Source organism: Excalfactoria chinensis, chromosome 19 (assembly GCF_039878825.1).
Source record: "Excalfactoria chinensis isolate bCotChi1 chromosome 19, bCotChi1.hap2, whole genome shotgun sequence".
Taxonomy (NCBI): domain Eukaryota; kingdom Metazoa; phylum Chordata; class Aves; order Galliformes; family Phasianidae; genus Excalfactoria; species Excalfactoria chinensis.
The window spans coordinates 1123405-1143024 of record NC_092843.1 but is presented as its reverse complement, the minus strand read 5'-3'; the positions used below and the strand labels follow the sequence as shown (position 1 = coordinate 1143024).

Sequence of the window (19620 nt, the reverse complement as noted above, 5' to 3'; positions counted from 1 at the left end):
GAGTTATGAAAATACCAGATAATAAGACTAATGACTCAACATAGCATTTTCCAAATTGTGAAGTAATCTTTGGATTTTCCAAGATTATTATTATATTAGTTGCACTTTTTGGTCTGTCAGAAAAGAAATAAATAAAAGGCCTGTATTTTCCCATTAACATTCAGAGAACATCTGTTGCGTATTGTAAATAACATACTTATAAAGCAAACTGATAATAACTACTCCGACTGTTTTTCTGTCCTGACTATAGCGTTCAGAGCCATACAGTATGTTGTATGCTGCACTCTTTATTTGGCCCTGAATAAAAGGGAATTCTGGTAGCCCTGGTCTTTTAGACGTAATAGTAATAATCATAGAGTCATAGAATCACGAAGGCTGGAAAAGACCTTCAAGATCATCCTGTCCAGCCATCCACCTACCAACAATCTTTCCCCACTAAGCCACAATAATGAAAAAAAATCCAGATAGTTTGCAAAAACTCCAAAGCAATACCCTTCAGATTGTGTTGATGAAGAACAGTAATTACGAGATCTAAGCTGGTAGAGCTCTGTGCTTGGAAGAACATGCGCCGCTGAGATTATACTGTGGTTGAAGCGGTTAGAACAGGGAGGTATGAGAGACTTTTATAAATTGCTTTTCCTCTGAATCTCTCTCAAAATGCAAACCAATCCAAGGATAAACTATGTCTGAATGCTAATCATGCTAATAGGAAAATAGCCCTATAGAGCACTCCTTTGAAATTCCACCCCCAAAATGCTGCACGTTGTGCTCCTGAAGTATCTAACTCAGTTTAACAAAATTGGAGGTGTCGAGTTGAGTGGTTTTTTGCTTCCTGGGAGGCTGCAGGCCACAATTAACTTAGAAGTCCTTTGAAGCTTTTGCTGACATTACCGTGTTTATCTCCAAAATAAACATGATCCTATTTCAACAAAAAGAGCAGCATGCTAAGTACAGAGCAACTTCACGTGTGTCGATATGTGCTTGTCATTATTATTGCAAGATATGGCCCATGCTATTGGAAGCTGTCAGGAGCACTGTGTGTCCTTGCTGTACACATTTGATGTACGCAGCAATTTCCTAGCAGCCAAAGATCAATAGCTCTTCCATTGCTCAGTAGGAGCATGTCGTAAGTCGAAGTCTCTTCTTGTAATAGTCTCCTACCCACTGACGTCCCCTAGGACAGTCAGAATCATGTCTATAAGCATCTGTGGGTAGTCCTTGCTGCTGAAAGGGAGAAAGAGTGGTTATAAAAGGTGATTTTGTCTTTTCCAATCGTGTGATCACCTGAGTCTCTGGGTGCGTCCCTCATTCTTGCTATTTAGTTTGCTTTTCTTTTGCTTCATTCTTTCCGTGTTTGATTATTTCTCCTCACCTATCTCTGCTATTTGGTACCCAAAATGCCAAGCTCTGATGATTGCTGCTGTGTGAAGGCCTGAAGTGTTCTTTATTTCACCTTGACATAACCCTAGTTAAAAAAGTAAAAAGAAAAAGCAGAAGGGAGAAGAGTGGGAGCTTTGTCTTGTAAAGCAGCACTATCGTGAATGCCATCTGTTACAGCTATCCATGATACTATCTAAATCAGAAGCAGAGCAGCTAGAATAGAATGCCTGAATGCACTCCTGTGTCACAGAGTTACTAGGACAAGATTAAATGCATCGACAAAATATGTCATATGACAGTGCTTCTAATAATATATTGAAGGTTTTCCTACACGTCCCACTCTTTGTAACATCAGTAGTTCCAGATTCAGAATGCCTTCAGTTACTGGGATGTCTTTTCTGTAGTCCAATGGCCCTCATTCCTAATGAATCCGAACTTTTTAGACCTTAGACCAACCTTTTAGACCTTAGACCTTACCTTGGCATTCAGCTACTGAGCGTGAGCGTTTGAATCCCTCCTTCGTACACAACAATTTCAGGGGAACATAAGAATAGAAAATCAGATGCTAAAAACCTCTTGTTTTTCTGGGTACTTCCAGTCTTCCCCAAACTGAAGCTGAGAAGATGCCTAGCTCTGCATACATGAGCAGATCTAGACTCTAAACCAGTATCTATACAGTGCTTACTGCAGTCTTTCATTCTATTTCATTTATTAAGTAATTCAGGCTTAATGCCACCTCCTGCAAAGACACACAGCCCTGGCTGTCCTTTGTTCTGTATTTAGTACTCTTAGAGTTGATGGAATGGCAGGATGGCAAAAGCAGTTTGGGTTGTTGCTTTATCTTTTCATCAGGAAGAGTTTGCATTGCCATGTGAACATGGAGGAGCTGTGGTTTTGGTAAGGTTGGAAGCCCACCCAGTCTGACCTTGAGTGTCTCCAGGGACGGGGCATCCACCACCTCTCTGGGCAACCTGTGCCAGTGCCTCACCACCCTTATTGTACAAAACTGCCTTATATCCAATCTAAATCTCCCCTCTTTTTAGTTTGAAACCATATCCCCTTTTCCTATCACAGCAGACTCTGCCGAAGAATCTGTCCCCTTCTTTCTTACAGCCCTAATTTAGGTCTTTCTCTTTTGCCTGCTTACCTAAAACTGTAGATGAACGTGTAGGGTTAATGCCTACGTTTAAAAGACGTGTATATTTTCCAGCAACAGGAAATTATAAACCTGTTCAGCCAGCACGAATACATTTTACTTTAAAAAAAATAATAAAAAAAAAAAAAGCTGAAAGTGGCATTGTATGCCATAAAAATATACATCATGTGCCAAGACAAGCAATTGATGCTCTCCTATGAAATACAGTAAACACCTCCTCCCTTCCCTTCCTGCGACTGTCAATCAGATTTCAGAATCAGGAAATTTTACAGTATTACTGGTTAGAAGGGCTCCCCACTGGGAGCAGATGCCATCGCTGTCTTCATAGACTCAGAGAAAGTCCTGACATGTTTCATGGCGTTCATACGTGGAAGTCTGTGAAATGGAAAGGAAAACAGCTTTTTCTGTCAACCTGTCACTGATATAAGCTCTTACATTTCATCAGAATGACTAAACTTTAAAGCTGTTTCTTCAGTGCTGAGTATATTTGAGAACTCCCAAGTGTTATCAGATTTATAGAGTCCCAGCATATGATAGAAGACCAAAGCATTTTGTGGCACGATATTAAAAATTCATTCAGATACTCGATAAAGCGTGGATGACAAAAGTGTGAAATGGAATAAGGTAGAGTGAATTTCTCCGTGGTTTATTGACCTTGATTCCTCTACACAAAATAAATAGACAGAATGGACTAAAATCTCTTCTTTATGAAGGCGAAATCCAGGCAGTCAAAGACGGGCTCATAAAAATGCTGTCTGTGGCACATACCTTGGCAGAGCTAGAAGTTGGAGGCAATGGAAATTTATTGCTGGTGCTGTGTATGTGTCTGTATTTCAGAGAGGGAGAGAGCAGGGGCCTCTTTTATGAGCTTACTGATGTTGTTGTGTGGAGAACAGAGAAAGAAAACACGCTCTCTTTCGTCATTTGCTGTTCTTCCCCTGAAGGTGCAATAAGATAAAACGCTTCCCTTTGCATACCCTTTTTTTTTCTTTTTCTTATTTATTATCATTATTTGTTTGGAAAAGAGAGAGGAAAAGGCTGTCTTTCAGGAGAAGTTTGCCATCATTCCCTGCTGACTGAGGCTGGGGCTCGGCGCTGCTCCCAGCTTCCCCGCCTGGCTGCCGTCGGAGCGCAGAATGCCTCATTGGTTTCAGATATTAACTTTTGTGCTGAGAGCCCAGTTGGAGCTGGTGTGACAAATGGATTTTACCTGCTGCTGAAAAACACAGCCCCCACCTCCCGGCACCTCCCGTCTCGCCCAGCCTCACCCCCAGGAGCAGGAGATAGCAAGCTGCCCTCAGGCACCATCTGCTGCTGCCAGCTCCTGCTCTGGGCCCTGCCTTTACATCTGCTAAGGAGAGGCAGCTTCCTTGATGAGTTGTTTTGAAGAAATATCTGCCCTCCCCACCGCGTTCATTAACTGTTGCAGATCTGCAAAAGACGGATCCGTGATGCAATTTAACTGTACTTAACAAAATTCACTGAAGTCACAGTCACAGATTATTTTTGCATCCCGCAGGGGTTGGAAGCTGTGCTGTTTTAGCAGCGCTGCTCCCTCTTCCCTTTGAAAAGAAAATTCTTCTGTTTGCCCTTGGAAACACCATTGACACCAGTGGTGAAATCTACAGGGGATTTGAAGTGACCGGTCGGTGGTTGATAATTTGTTCTCCCCCTTTTAAAATCATAGAATTATAGAATCGTGGAATGGGTTATGTTGGGGGAGACCTCAAAGATCACTTAGGTGCAACCTCCTTGCCGTGAGCTGGTTGCCAACAAGCAGATCAAGCTGCCCAGGATCCCATCCAGCCTGGCCTTGAATGCCTTCAGGGATGGGGCACCTGCAGCCTCTCTGGGCAGCCCATGCCAGAGCTTCAGTGTTAAAAATTACTTCCTAAAGTCTAACCAACATCATCTCCCTTCTTTTAGTTTGAAGCCATTCCCTCTTGCCCTATCGTACAGTAAAATACAGTAAAACACAGTGATGTAAGCTGGGCTGCATGCAGACAAATATATAAATCTTGTATCATTACCAGTATAGCAGAGCAACTGTTTTATTCCTGACGCCTCCCTTAGTACCCCAAATCTACCGATGTGTTAAGTTTACACTCGTCCTAAAGACACAAGCAGCTTTCTGGAGCCGCTGGAATTTGTTCATGGCTGGCGGTCAAGAACTAAAAGAAACAAAACAAAAATCCACTAAAAATACTTCAGAAAAACGAGTTCAGTGTGTTTGTGTTTGGATTTGTTAGAATTAGAAAACAAAGCTTATAGGCATTCAGAGGAAAGCAGGCATCAGACGGTTTATATAAAAGCATAACACAAATAGAAAGGAAAGGGAAAGTTGAGGGGAAGAAAGGAAACAGTTGTTTTAAAGATGCAGGACAGAGAAAGAATGCGAAGGTTGTTTTGATTTGCTTTGATTTTTTACCCCAAGTTACGAAGGAAGAGTACATCATTGCTGGGAAATGAACCCATAGTTGTACTCTTACAGCCCTAAGCATAAGCATGCAACTGTGTTTTCTGTGCTGCTTGAGCAGGCAGTTTACCAACTTCTCCACGTGTACAGGATCACTTGAAATGCAAAAATCTGATTGTAATATAAACTGAATTTTATTGTATATGTTACATTTTCACATGAAATGATGCCCTGAAGCTATAATTATGCTTTATAATATACACTATACAAAGATGTCCCTGTTGGTTTTCAAGGATGAAGGTAATTTATATATTAGTTAAAAGCTGGCACCTCTGAATCCAAGTCATACGTCGTAAAATAATTATGAGTCGTTCCATGAGCAAAAAAAGAAAAAGAAAAATGCTTAGCAAAGCTTGGTTTCCCATAGAGAGTTAATTGAAAGCTCTGATTGATGCTTTTTCTTTGGAGTTCTTAGAACATTTCTCATCTGTGTGCGTTTTTTGGTATCAAGTGAGGTGTGATCACATGCTGCAGCCTTTCTTCCTGGCTTGGTGGGTTCTCTATACCAACTGTCCGCCTTTATTTATTTCTTTATCTATTTTTCCCTTGGAAAAGTCGCAAGAGCTTCATTATCTTTAAGATCTCTTGTCAAATATGGGTGAAATTGGCCAGTGGGTTCAAAAACGTCGAGGAGGATGGACAGAGAGAGGAGCTCTGAGGATTGAGCACAAAAGCTTTGTTGTATCAGAACACACTGCAAGGAAGCCTTTGTTATTTGACGAGTATAGTATAATAATGCCAACAGACTTGAGTTACCAACACGCAACGTGTTGACACAAAAGATGACGCTTACACTTTTTACTCAAATTGCCAAAACAGAGCAAATAAAAGGCTCGGTTCTGCTTCTGTTATTTGTGCAAGTCGTTGCATTGCATTGGTATAATTGATAATCTGTTCGTTATTGCTTGACTCTACTCCTACACAGAGTCGTCAGCGAGAAAATGTAACAAGTGTTGTCTAATTTGGAGTTAAAATGATTTGTAATATATATACTGAGATATAAGGACACTGTCCTACACTTTCTAAGCGTAGAGCTCTGGTGACATCAGGAATATTCTGCAATTTTCTTGTCTAAACATGCCACTTGGAAAACGCATGACATGCATAAGAATTAGCAATTCGCACAATCTAAAGAGAATTATCTGTTTGTCTCTAGGCAATTCACAAAAATATGCCCATAGCAATTTGAGGCATTATAAATCCATCCAGGTTGGTTCTGACCATGTTGCAGAAGTAATTTCGACTGGCACATCAGATGAAAGAACAGATTTGAAAACAGTAGCGTGCATGGCCCTGAAGGTTTTATCTTGGCTAATATTCCAGGCACCTTATGGCACTACTTCGGGTTTCTGTGAAGACTCCAAATAAAGTGTCTGTAGCCTGATGAAAGATTTAACACGTTTTTTTCCTGAACAAGCTTTGTAAATGTTACGCTAAAGATAAAGGATGCACTTGCTGATGGGAAGCATCTTATTTTTCGGTGCGCTCTTCACTACGAGCACCCTTTCCATGTGGTGCTCCTGTATTTCCAATGTATGTTTCGAGCAGCAGTCGGGCTGTAACAGCAGCTTAGGAGGGTGCTGTCCCTTATCCCTTTTATTCCCCTCAACATAACTTAGAAAAGCGGCCATGCAAAATCATCATCGTTCTTATTGGTAGCACCAAATACTCAGCCATGAAAAAGCTTTATTTTCCCTGTGGAACAAGGACAGGAGGGCTGACTTTTAGGGACACTGAGGAATATGCATTGCATTCTTTTGATCCCAAATATAATCAGCATGTTTTATGAATGTTGTGACAGAAAGCTAAAATAGGACTGCTTCTTAATTCTGGTGGCTTTAACCCGATGTTTGATCATTGCCCAAATTACTGGTTTCACCCCCAGTCTTTGTACTCCAATGAAGACTGGTGCTGCTTGTAGAGTCTCAGCCCTGCTTGGGAGGGCTTCAACATCATTCACGAGATGGTAGGAGGAGCTTCATTACAAGTGGTGGTTAGGACTGCTGGAGCCATCATGCAAATGCAAATATGCTTACCACATCTTTTAAAGGCAAAAAGAAAACTAATGGTTCTGAATGAAGTCTGCGTCTCATTTCGTTACAATAATTGTATTTTTTTAAATAAATTTCCAGTTAAAAATGGGTGAAAAAAAAAAAAAAAGAAGGAGAAAAAAAAAAAAAGAAAAAAAAAAAGATTAGAGCATTTAAATTTAAAGCTCTGGTGTTAACAAGGAACAAAAATGTTCCAGTAAGCCTATTTAAATAAATTGTCTCTGATTGCTTTAATGCATATCAGTCGGGTTTTAATTTCCAGTTTCTCCCATCCTCCTAATGTGGACACTGAGTTTTAATTCCAAAGCAGAGGTATAACTCAGCTTTTTTGTTTCAGATTCAGCCTGTGCAATGCAGCTCTATGATAGGACACCATAGCTTCTCTCTGTGGTATATGCAAACCCTTATCTCATTGCTGGGTCTATAAAATGATTAGTTTTAAGTTCTGTTATATGATAGTCATGAAAACATTACATTCAATGGCAATGTAATTGTATAAGGAAGTACCTCCACAGTCTGCCTCCTCTCAGGGGCTGTAAAAATAGCTTTCCTTCTTTGCAAATGCAGTGGGTACTCTTGGCAGTCTCCTGCAGGGCCTGGGACATGTTGCGTTGATAGTGGCATGGCATAGTGGGCATGGTGGTCATGGCTTGATGGTTGGACTAGATGGTCTCAGTGATCTTTCCAACCTTAATCAATCTCTGAAAGGGAAAGAAGAAAGGCTGAGGTTGACAGTTTCAGTGTTTATTGCCTGCTCAAGTCCTCAAACCACTCAGGTTGCCAAAGGCGTTTAGTCTAGAGGGATATTTTGGAACTTTAACTCAAATGCGACAATAGGCATTGCTGGCTGCTGAGCACTGGGGCAATCTGACACTCACTTAGGTGTCCAACTGCCAGCTGAGCCATTTGGAGATCTGGCATTGCAAAGCACCGGGTCCTTGCATGCCTGGCTATGGAAAACCCAGCCTAGGAGGACGCCAGTTCTGCAGGCAATGGGAAGGGTTTGAGTATTGACAAGATTTACGTTCTAAGAAACAGAGATTTGAGGGTGAATTTTTCAGGTTGCAGAATATCCTCAGTGTGGGCTCTGTTTGTTGATTTTGGGAAGGGAGTTGCAGGTGGTAGATGCTGCTGGTTTTGTTTACCCTACGCACGGCCTGACATTTGAGAGATCCTGGCTCTTTCTGCTTTTGGTTCGAGCTGCTCTGGAAGCTTTCCTGTATCGATAAAGAAAAAAATATAAAAATTCAGATGTGGCTGGGGAAAGGGCTTGAACATTCATCCTTCTGATCTGCATCCAGCATGCTGATTTTAGGATCTGCATGTGAGCGCTCAGCCAGGGGAATGGAGGGGAGCCGCTCCAAGCCTGATTTACAAGCCTAGCTGGCCTGAGGCTCACTGAGGGCTCCATTTCCTTTATCCCATCGCATGAGGAATGGGATGGGACTTCCTTACTTTCCACAGCTCGGACACGGCCTTGTTCCAAACCTCCCTGAGGCGCAGCGGGGCTGAGCAGGCTCCAGTTATTTCAGGATGCAGTGCTGCAGCTGACAAGGCAGGCGTTCGACAGCCGGCTCCATGCCCAACCCGAAGAGCTGCAAAGAGCTCCATCTCCCTCCACCTACACATGCAAAATTGTTTTTTAGCCCACAAGGTAAACTAGATATAGTTAAAAGTACCAAGTGGCTGGAATACCCAGGGATGTGCGAATGAGCGGAGCTCACACGGTGATGATTTGAAACAAGCCTTGTGGCTTTTTAATAATGTGCCAAAGCAGTCTCAGTGGTGGGCCAGCAGGCACCATATTCTATCTTCAGTGAAAGAACTGGGCCCAGCAGGCCCCAGCTAATGCAGACAGCCCCTTCACTCTGCTGGAGGAGACAGACTCTGAGATGGCAATCAAGGCTTGATTTGCCAACACATTTCCAATGATTAAAATGTAATTAGCACAACTGAGTGCCTCCTCCCCAGCTAATTTTAATACATGCTGTGACAGGCAGGCAGCCGGCTGTGCCTCGGCCCAGCAGCAGATGGAAGCAGAGGCAGCGGGAGAGGAAAACCATTTTGCGATGCGACTGTTCGCATCACGAAACCATCAGGGCGCTCGGCGCCAAGAAGGCCCTTGATGGCAGCACATCAAATTGGCGCTGTCACTCTGACCGCGCAATGGCAGCCATCCTTCATGCTGTCCCAGCAGCACAGCGGGGCAATTTGCAGGCTTAACCCTTTGAGGTCTTAGGGGGAGGATGAGGCTTTGGGAAAGAACAGGCCCGCGTGCGGCGCATAGGAGAGTGATGCCTCCGGTACCTTGGGGAATGTTGCTTTTGCTCTATCATTTGGCTCTGTTTGCTCATTTTTCCAAGAGTGTGGCATTTGCTCAAAGGATCATGGCTTTTTTTTTTTCTCTCCACCCATTAAAAACAGAAGCACAAACAATAAAAGAACGTACAGATCAGAAATAGACTTCCATACCCTACACAGATGTCTCTGGGATATGTGGTGGGCATGAAGGAGTTACTGAGGGCACCCCCTGGGTCTCAGAAGTGAGCAAATTCTACAAGGGCAAAGTGGTTTCCCTTGGCTTCTTGGCTATTTGTTTTAGCTAACATGAGACATTGTCTTTGGTGTTGCAGTTCCAGTCCTTCCAGCTGTGAATTACATGCTGGTAACATATTCTATCCTATATATGCCATAGTTCAGCTTTGCTAGAGTGTGGATCCAGCTTTGTGTTAGACAAAAGATGGGAGTTGTCTTCTATTTCTTTATTCCTGTGCCATTACCAAATCATGCCTTCTGCCACTGTGATGCATTCCGTCTGCTGTTTTGCAGTACTCCGTTACAAGTGCTATATATGCCCATGCATAGGGAGGGTGGCTTTGGTGGCCAAGGCACTGTGACAGGGCACACTCAGATGACATCTCAGAGCGCAGCCTTTGTTAAGACTCAGTCCATGTCTGCTTCCTTGTTCCCACCGGTGAAACAACAACAAATCCCCTCATTCATGCTCAGAGCCTGAACGTGTAAATGTGTAGGGTTGGAAGAAGAGATGCGTTCTCGAACTCTCATCTGTTGGGTATGGGGGGGAGGAGAGTTCTTAATAAATCTGATGCATGTATCAAAGTATTCCTCTATTCAAAGTGTATCCACTAACATTTCTGCCTTCTGCACTAATGATTATTTTTAGGAGCTCTGAGGGAAGATGTAAGGCTTCTTTCTGTAATGCTTTATGAGAAACCATTGCCTCCCTCCCTCTCCCTTCCTCAGGAGGATCCCATTGGTGTACATTTTAGATTTCATATTGAATTTCCTGTAGATTTCTCCTGCAACTTTTTATGATAGCTGCCACGCAGGATAACTGCTGAATTTTCTACCAAGATTAAATTGGTTGTTCAGAGTCTTCTTGCAGACTTTTTATTTTCCCCTTCCCAACAGCCCTTCACATCCATACCAACGGCTTTGCATCACTCTCTTTCTTTCCCTGTATTTGTAAATCACAGTGTCCTCTTGTAGAACACTTTGTTATTGATTCCTCCAAATGGTAGTTGAACTTAATAGCAAAGCTGAAATGGTCCTTAAAGAGGTGTTATTCCTGCAGCGCGATCAAAATGAGAACAGGAATGAAGCTCAGCACACACAGCAACATCAACAACAAACTCAGCGTAAAGCTCCTGAGCAGTGAGAAGCCCTCCTGGCTCAGAGTAAGGTCAGTGTTCTTCCACATCCTTTCAGAGTGTGCACATCATGATGGAAGATGTTTGTGTTGAATGGGGCTGGCCTGAATTGCTGGATAACAGCGAGGTCCAAAGTGTTAACAAGCGAGCTGTGGATGTAAGAGCAGAGTGAGGAGGATGCTTAGGGATTTATAAATTGCCCTCATTTAAGGCAATGAGGGTTTGATCTGCTATGACCTCCCGTGCAGCACAGGCTATATGATCTCCACTAATTAATTGTACTGCTTTGAGTTCAATAACTCTGACTGAACTAGGGCACAAAATTTAGGCAAGGTTTTAATTTTTCATTATTATTATTATTATTATTTTCAGATAGGGAAAACCTGCCCTGTTTTTAAGTGAACTATTTTAGCTCTTAATTATTTCATTTTTAAGATACGCACCAATCTATATGTGTCTAGCCTTCACCCATTGCATAGTCAGTCATTTGTGAGTGTTACTCACTCAGAAGAGTTTCTGTTGAGAGAACATGTCTGAAACCTCAGAGCCTTCCATTGCCAAATAGTCAGAACCCCGTGTTCATCTCAGGGCTGCTCTCAGTGATTACCCCAACCCAACTGCAACACTCAGCACTGGTGCTGCATTGGGTACCATCTCCCCCAACTGCCCATGTTCTCCCAGCAGCTTCAGGAGTACCAAAGGGTTTAGTCCCGCTGGTAAATCAGGGATATACAATTATGCTTAACTCCAAATAGAGAAATGCAACTCCTGTTCTAAATTCAATTATTATAATTGCAGCATTCTGGGAAGGGTGGGGTGGGGGGCAGAAAAACATATTTCCATCTTATAATAAGAGAGTGCAGATTCCAAATGACAACATAGAGAATGTCAAAACAGGGCGTCTGAGGCAGGCAGGCCAAAGTATGCTGTTGTCATTAAAATGTACATTTATTTGCAGTAGGTTTACAATAATCCTTGTCTTCCCTCGGGTCCGGCACAAACAATTCATAAATTGCACAAAAATGATAAAGGCAGCAATAAATAATAATAACATATAATAGCCGGGCAAGCGATGAATTATAAAAAGGAGTGGCAAAGAGAATGAAACCACCACACAGAAGCCAGTTCACAGGGCTGAGTACACAGTCTGTTTCTTTTCTGACCTTATGACAACGAGGAACATTTATGGGAGATTGCAAACACCTCACGACACTGACCATTCTGTTTCAGGTTATCTTTATATGGCTTAGTGAAGAGACTTTAGTATCCATTAAGATCCAATGTTCAGGCAGGGGTTTATAGCTCAACAGTTGAGGTCTTATCCCTAAGGATCAATTGTTTTGGGTTGTTTGGGGATTTTCATTATTATTGTTATTTACATAGTTATGCTTAAATTGCTTCGCCTAATGTCCAGCTACAAAGCTGAAAATCTGGAGAGTTCTTCTTTGGGAATGAAGAGATGGCTTTTTATTCATTATTTTTTGTTTCAGATAATAGATCTATTTTGTTTTACACACCACTTGCGTTTCTCTTCCTGTGTTTCGGCACCATTTTGTGTTTGGAGTTTCTCCAATGACAAACCCTGTGCTGCGTTACTGACATTTCATTGGTGCTTTGTGTGTGATTTTTTACTTAAAAGTAATTATAGGTCATATAGTTTAGTTGGTGGAAGATGGGATTTGTATTGAAAACAGGCATGATGCGTCTAGAGCTTAACTGCTGCATCCACGGCTTGGCAGTGTAGCCCTGAGGAACCTGCTTGTTGTGGCTCTGTAGTTTCTGAAAACCTGATTGACATCAATAAGAGCCTGGTAGTTCTCATTTCCCCATTTTAAATGATCGAACAGCTCAATAACCATCCAAAATCTATAGAGTGTTTTCAGCCTGTACATAATTCATCATTATTGTGCTTCTTCAACTTCTAATTTTGGAATATCAGAGCTTTTCCATTAGGCCAGCAGGACATTGAGCTCCTCTCTTTCTTCCATCCCTCTGCTGCTGCCATCATCGCTCAGGATGCCAGGTGCCTTGTGGGTCCTGGAATAGCATTTTTTCATCCTCCTTCTTTCTGCACAACCCTCTTTGTAGATTGTTCTCTTTGCCTTCTGCTCGGCTGTATGAACCTTCAGCTCAGGACCTTCCAAGAGCAGCCATCCTCTTTTACATGCGGAAGAAAACAAATTCTCACCTCCAACCGATTGATTTTGTTTTCAAAGTTAACTCAACACTCGCTTAAGACTTTTGTCTCATAGCTTCTATTTCTGGCAGCGGTGATGAAGGAAGAAACTCTCAGGGCTCGGACTGCAAATGTAAAGCTGACAGCAACAAACCGTGTGGGTAAGAGGAGTTCTTTGTGCGAAGCAGGGTCAGCGTTTGGCCATCTGGCAATGGGAACAGCCGTGTGAAGGCACGCCAGCACCTGCTGAAGGCAGATCTGCAGTAGCAGAGCCTTCAAAGGTTTTCTTGCTGCTTCTCAGCCATTGCGTGGTTTTCATTTGTAGCTTCTCTTATCGAGCACAATTTCTAAATGAGGATGGTTGCTTCACTTTAAGGACGTACAAATGACTTGCCCTCACCTGTCAAGCATGATCCTTGTATTTTACCAGGCCCATTATGAACGCAATCTTTCTGTCGAAAATTTGCATACCTCCTTTCTTGAAAAGTAATGACAGCAATTTCTTTCCCTCCGCTCACTTTCTGAGTGTCTCATTTAACAGCACCTGTGAAACCGACAGGCGCAGAGATGAGAAGTGAAAGAGAGCAGTTGATTAAATCATCATCAAGTCGGGCCTCAGAAAGTCAATTCTGCTTCCCGTCTGCAATGATATCCTTTTATCTTAAAGTAATGAGCTATGGCACTTTTGCATCGGGTAATGCGATAAGTTCTATTAGCATGTTCCATTTGCTTCACAAGCAAGGGCAAGTCATTTCAGCAAGCTCATATCACTGCAATCAAAGCAATTGGCTTCACAGGCAGAGAAGAAAGAGGAAAGGCTCAGGGTGATTTTTATGGATCACAACACAGTGGAAAAAATAGATTCTTGTATTATTTTAACCCGTAACATGCTTTGCTTCTTGTCCATCAGGATGTTTTGATTTCATTAGCCTGTAAGTACCTGCAAGACTCAAATTCCAAACTGAACTCTTGAGCTGAGACCGGGAGGTATGAAAAACAGGAATCTTTACTTACAAAGGGATGCTGGCTAATGCTGTGCTAGGCTCTGACTTCGTTAAATGCTGATTAGTTTAATTCTTTGCTATTGACTTTGTCTACCAGCATCAATGGCCATTTTTATTATTCTTTACTATTACTAGTTTTTTGAGCCCTGACAACGTACTGATCAATGTGCTGAGAATGACGTTAGATACTGCAAATTGTGTACAGCCAGAAAGGCAGGTGAGAAAACAGAAATGCCTTCAGAATCCCAGAGGCATGTCGTCATTTCTTCATATAGGACACTGGGGGCCTGAGAAAGGGAGTTCATGCTTCTCTTGCAGAAGGGAATGCCAAGGTAGATACCATCATTGCAAAGGTTGTGTAGGTTGCAAAGGTCATGTGTATAATTTCTATCATTATAAAGAGGATCAACTTTATCATGGATAGTAATGTGTTCAGGCGTTCTCATTGCTAACATTCAAAATGTGATTCTTTTCTTCCTCATCAGACCATTATTTTGTTGATGTTGGAGCCAGAAGGAGCCACTAATTGTGTTGCTCTGCAATGGAAAAGTCAGATAGAATACATACAGAATCACAGAATGGCCCGGGCTGGGGGGGGCTCATGTGAGTGGGAGGAATTAAAAAGACGTACAGCTGAAAGTGGTTCCAAGTTCTGAATATCTTTCCCGTAATGGGCAAACTTTAAATGTCCAAGACTGATACATTTCATCTGAAGTGAAGTAGTTGGATAAAATGGGATTCAGATTAGAGGTCTACATTGCAATCTTTTGTCCAGACTAAGGTAATTTGTGCAAAATGGGACTTTTATGTGAATAATCCGTAATTTTAGCTTTTGAGAAACCAGAGCTGAAACTTCTCGGACCGTCTCTGTTTCAGAGTCATGCCTTGCACTGAATCACTGTGGATAATGGTGAAGAATTGCTAAGCAGACGGTGATGTTAACCAATTTGCGGGGTGCTATATATAAGATTCCTTGGCAAGGAGCTCCACGCTGCACGCTACATGCAGGCAAAGTCAGAGATAGGAAAGAAAAAAGTGAAATTCTTGCTCTTAGTTTCTTTGTGACTCTGCCTTTCTCCATTTCATCAATTAGAAAATTGCCCATTTATTCCCTGTCTGTGTCTCCTTTCATCTTGGAGGTGTTTTTTTTCTCCTTTTTTCTTGGAAGCAAAGGTCTAATTGTATAGCTAAAATATCATTTTTGCCCTTTCCAAGGCTGTCAGTTTGTCATTGGTGGATAGATGGACAAGAATATTGTAAATGTCAGTGTGAACATGGCTGAGGTCTGGGTTTTCCCTCATTTTCTTCAGATTTCTTTTCAGCAGACAGATGAGCAGAATCACTTTGTTCAGTGCTGGTGTTTCAGCAGTGCCGACTCCTTTGGTGGCAATGATAAATGGATCCAAGATATGAAATAGCTGTTCCAGCAAAGTCCATTGAGCAGAATAGAGAACAATGCCCTCCTCAATGTCATTGTACACGATATATTCAATGATTGCCATTTTTTTGCAAAAGAATGTGTTCAATCAGCAAGGTACATAGAAATCCATAGTGTTGCTTCAGCCTGAATGAGCCGGTGAGGTGGCACAGACCTTTACTCAGCTTGATTTGGACCAGACTATCTCAAGCTATTTAAATGGGCTCAAATTAGAGCTGTAACCTCATAGGATGTCTGATTGTAGGAATGTGGCACTGCATCAGGCTCGTTCTGCGGGTGCTGTAGGGATGTGCTGTGCATGTTAACTCAGGCTCTCCCCAGCTGGGCTGGGGGGTTTGGGAGGTGCAGCATGGCCCGGCGCTCAGTTCTCCTTCCACAAAACACAGCAATAATTAAACATTCAAAGGGAATTGGAGAGTTATTTTTCCACTTCCCAGTTTACCAGGCTGCTGATATATTTGTGTATATTCGTGATCTCGCGGGGAATGCCTTACTCTTTCACAGCCCTGATGGATAGCAGTAATGTAGAAGGTTTGATCTGATGCAGAAAGAAGAGGTTTCTTTTTGGCTGCTGCAAGGAATCCATGAGGCTTTGTGTTCCCTTCTCACCTTGGGCTGATTTTAGGAACAATAATTTGAGTTTTGACTGCAGTGCGTGTATGGAAATGCAAGTTTGTGGGTTACTGATTCTGCTTAGTGCTTCTCGAGCATCAGATTGCAAAAAAAAACAGGGCAAAAAAAGCACCTGAACACTGAAACACTGCTTTTCTATCAGCCTGCACACTTCGGTTATTAAAGGTATTGGAGCAGTGTTCGCTGTGGCCACTCTGAGCTGATCTCATTATTGCTACTGATTGTATAGAAATGAGGAGCAATCTTAACATTTCCATATATCTTATAACAATCTGTGGAGCTGGTTATGAGTCAGCCCTGTGTCCCAGGCTGTGGGGTGGGTTTGTAGTGCTGTAAATCCTCATACAGGATTGCAGAGGCATGGACTACCCGTTCCAGGGGCTCCTTCCCAGCGGGGCCCATCGAGCTGTGTTCTGGAAAGCTCTCACAGCATTTTGTGCCACGCTCGTTTGGAATCTTGGCCGTAATGGAGAGCTGTGGGTGCTCAGCAGCTTTGCTCATCTGGCTTTCATCTTGGTGCCTAGATGAGAGCGGTTGGTTGGATTTTCAGTGACGTGGGCCAGCCCTGGGAAATGGAGCTGTGGGCTTTTTGCAGAATGAGTCCTACGTGTCTGCAGCCAATCTCTGCTCATGGCAGTGCAGTGAGAGAGCTGTGTGCACTGAGCATCAGGGGAAGGAGCCTCTGCTTGTTCTGGTGTAAAAGTGTCTGCAGACCCCTCGCCCTGATTTATTGCATTAAAGCTAATGGCAGTTATCCAATAATCAGGCCATCCCTGAGTGATATTTTGGATTCCCTGTTATTTGCAGAATACTCAGGTGCAACAGAGCTATGGCTTCCTGGAACAAGGCTGGAAGCTGATCTTCTTGTGAGAGGCAGAAAATACTGAAACTCAGCCCAGAGTAGAAGGCCAGTATGTGATATTTGCATCACTTCATTTCTAAGTGCTCAGTGCATAACATTTGAGTGGGACTTGTTTTTGGAGCGTCTCCCACCTGCAGCAGACCTGACATGTGGGAATTATCTTCAGAGCTCACTGAACAGACTCACCTGTTCACACTGGAAAGCACAGCTTTGGAGGAGTTTCAGAGTGCTGGAAAAGCAGAACTGCTTCTGAATGACGGGATCATGGAGGAGAAACGTGTCTACTATATTCCATTAGTTTGCCGTTGTTGGATGAGTGATATCTCAGTTGTCATCTGGTATGATCAGACATAGGGTCAGGCTCAGTTTGCCATCCGTGGCCATTGCCTTTGTGTCTGGTCATGGCGAATCTTTAGGTGAGGCTGAAGCTGGAAGGACTCTGAGCTCTGATGGAGCTGCGGGTGTCCCTGTGCACTGCAGAGTTGGGATAGATGGCTTTTAAGGATCCCTTCCAACTCAAGCAATTCTGTGATCATGTAGCAAGCTAAACCATGATGAAGACAACATGGTTCTCCTGCATCACTGTATAGCTTTTCAGTGCGCTTCTGCTCTGAGAATCTCAAAACACTTAAATCACTGTATTTTTTTCTGTGTCCCTGTGAGGCAGAGGGATTCTGGAGCATTCCCCCATTCACAGATTCCAGCCTGAGCAGCAGACCTTTTCTTTTCCACAGGTCTTTTTGGACTTACCATGGCACAGAAACTGTCGGGTTGTTTTCCATGAAGCAGAGGAAATCCATGTGTTTAATCCATGGGGAAAGCTCAGCTTACATGGCTGTGCATCCACATGAGTGCCTGCACACGGGCATACACCACACGAAAACACAGCCCCACTGCAGTACATAAAGCCTTTTCCTCCCATTCCTTCCTTTTTCTCCTTCTGTGCAGCACATCCATAAAACTCTGCTGCTGGAGCAGTGCTGCAGGGCTGCGGGTCCCCATTCCTCACGCCCCAACAGACCCTCTTTATGAGTGAAATAGATGCCTTGTGTATGCAGGGCTCCTGGCATTTCACAGAGCGTAGATGGAGCCAAGCTAGGCAAACGTTGGGAGCTGTTTGCTGAGTGCATTTATTGCCTTTGCATAATTTATGAGCTGGAGGGGTTTGACCATCATTCGTGTCTGCCAGAGGCTGGCACTGAGGGCTCTGGAGGACGGAGCTGTAAATTGGATGGAGCGCTCCTGCTGAGCTCCCAGCAAAGTCCTCGGGTCAGTGTGGGAATTTAATAGCAGGAGTGGAACGGTTTTTGCAGAGCGCCATGTGGGCCTCCGTGCAGCAGAGGCTTTTTTGGCAGCCACGGCGACCGGCCAAATCGCGGAGCTGTCAGTCACCAGGAGCGTTGCAGAGGGAGCCCGAGTGGTTTTAATCGGCTTGGCATCCGTGCTGCTTCCATAATGGACACCAGTAGGTCTCAGTCCTTCGCCATATGCTTAACTCTGGAGACAAGGTGCTTGTGGGTATAGCAGTAATTATTTGATGCGGAATTAAGCAGACCTTGAAATTAGAACTGGACTGTCAGAAAGCAGGAGGCTTAACACTTTGATGGAAATAACTTCCCAGCCACGCCGCTCTCTGCACATCCGCTCGGCTGCGGGTAGCTGTGTTGCTGGCAAATTCAGATGTCACTGCTGGCACGATGTTCTTGCGCTCAAGCACCTCCATGCTGCAGAAAACAGAACCCTGAGCTCTTCCCAAGCTCACCAGTTGGGAAAGGCTTAGTGCACAGCAGAGGAGAGGCTACTTAAGCCTGACACAAGTAGTGGGGAAAGGAGTGGCTGCAGAGCACTGTGACAGCAGGTGTGTCACAAGGCATGTGTGATGCAGCAGCAGGATTCCAGGGCATGGCAAGGCCATCTGAGCCCTGCTGGGAGCACACAGTCGGTTTTCCTTGTGTATGTATCCTCTGTTTACCCTCTGTCCTTTTGGATTCAGGTGTTACAATCAGGACTAGTATTGGATGCTGGCTGGGACCTGAATTTTGTCCGTGACTGTATAGTAGAGGTGGTAAATGGGAACTCTGTGTGATGTGCTCTGATTTCTGTGGATGAGAATCCGTGCATATTTTTACTTCCCTGTAAATGTCAGCCTTTGCTTTGCAAACGTCCTTGGCTGTGCTTACCCTCATACCAAAATCTCATAACTGTGGTCATGATGAAGTCCTTAAAAACCATAACCAGGAATGTGCAGTTTTCCTTTTGTCAGGTGGTTGCTCAGTCCTTCATAAACTTGATCTCCGCATCAGGGTTTCAAATTCTAAGCCAAAACTGTCACGTATCTTCATGCTCCATCTCATGTTTTTCTTACCAGAGTGTTTAAGATTCAACTAGTACTGTATAAGTCATTTCGGTTATTAAATAAATGTCATTCCCATTTCTTTTGGAATGATCTGGAAGGAGATAGTGATTTTAGCTATTTTTTGCTTCATTTTAAATGAGTTGAAAAACATTTGTGAAAGAAAGAGGAACTATTTAAGCTCGTAGCTTTAATTTGTCAGGATGTTGTTAATTGGTGTGGAGAAGGTACCTTCTCTGCCTCTGTACCAATGAAGAGGAGGAAAAAGCCAATGAAAGGGAAAAGTTATAATTAAAGAACATAAATTGTTGCCTTATACAGATCAAGCACGTATATTGTGGGTGTGCTAGGCTATGTCTGTTCACGTCCTGCTGTTAACCTTTGGAATTCACAACGTGCTACTAACTTCAGAGCAATTTG

At 43.2% G+C, this 19620-nt stretch overlaps 1 protein-coding gene across 7 annotated transcripts in view; it reads left to right on the top strand.

Moving 5' to 3' along the window:
* The window catches only part of AUTS2 (activator of transcription and developmental regulator AUTS2), a 532812-nt gene that overhangs the window by 337363 nt on the left and 175829 nt on the right, over window positions 1-19620 (top strand). The window lies entirely within an intron of this gene.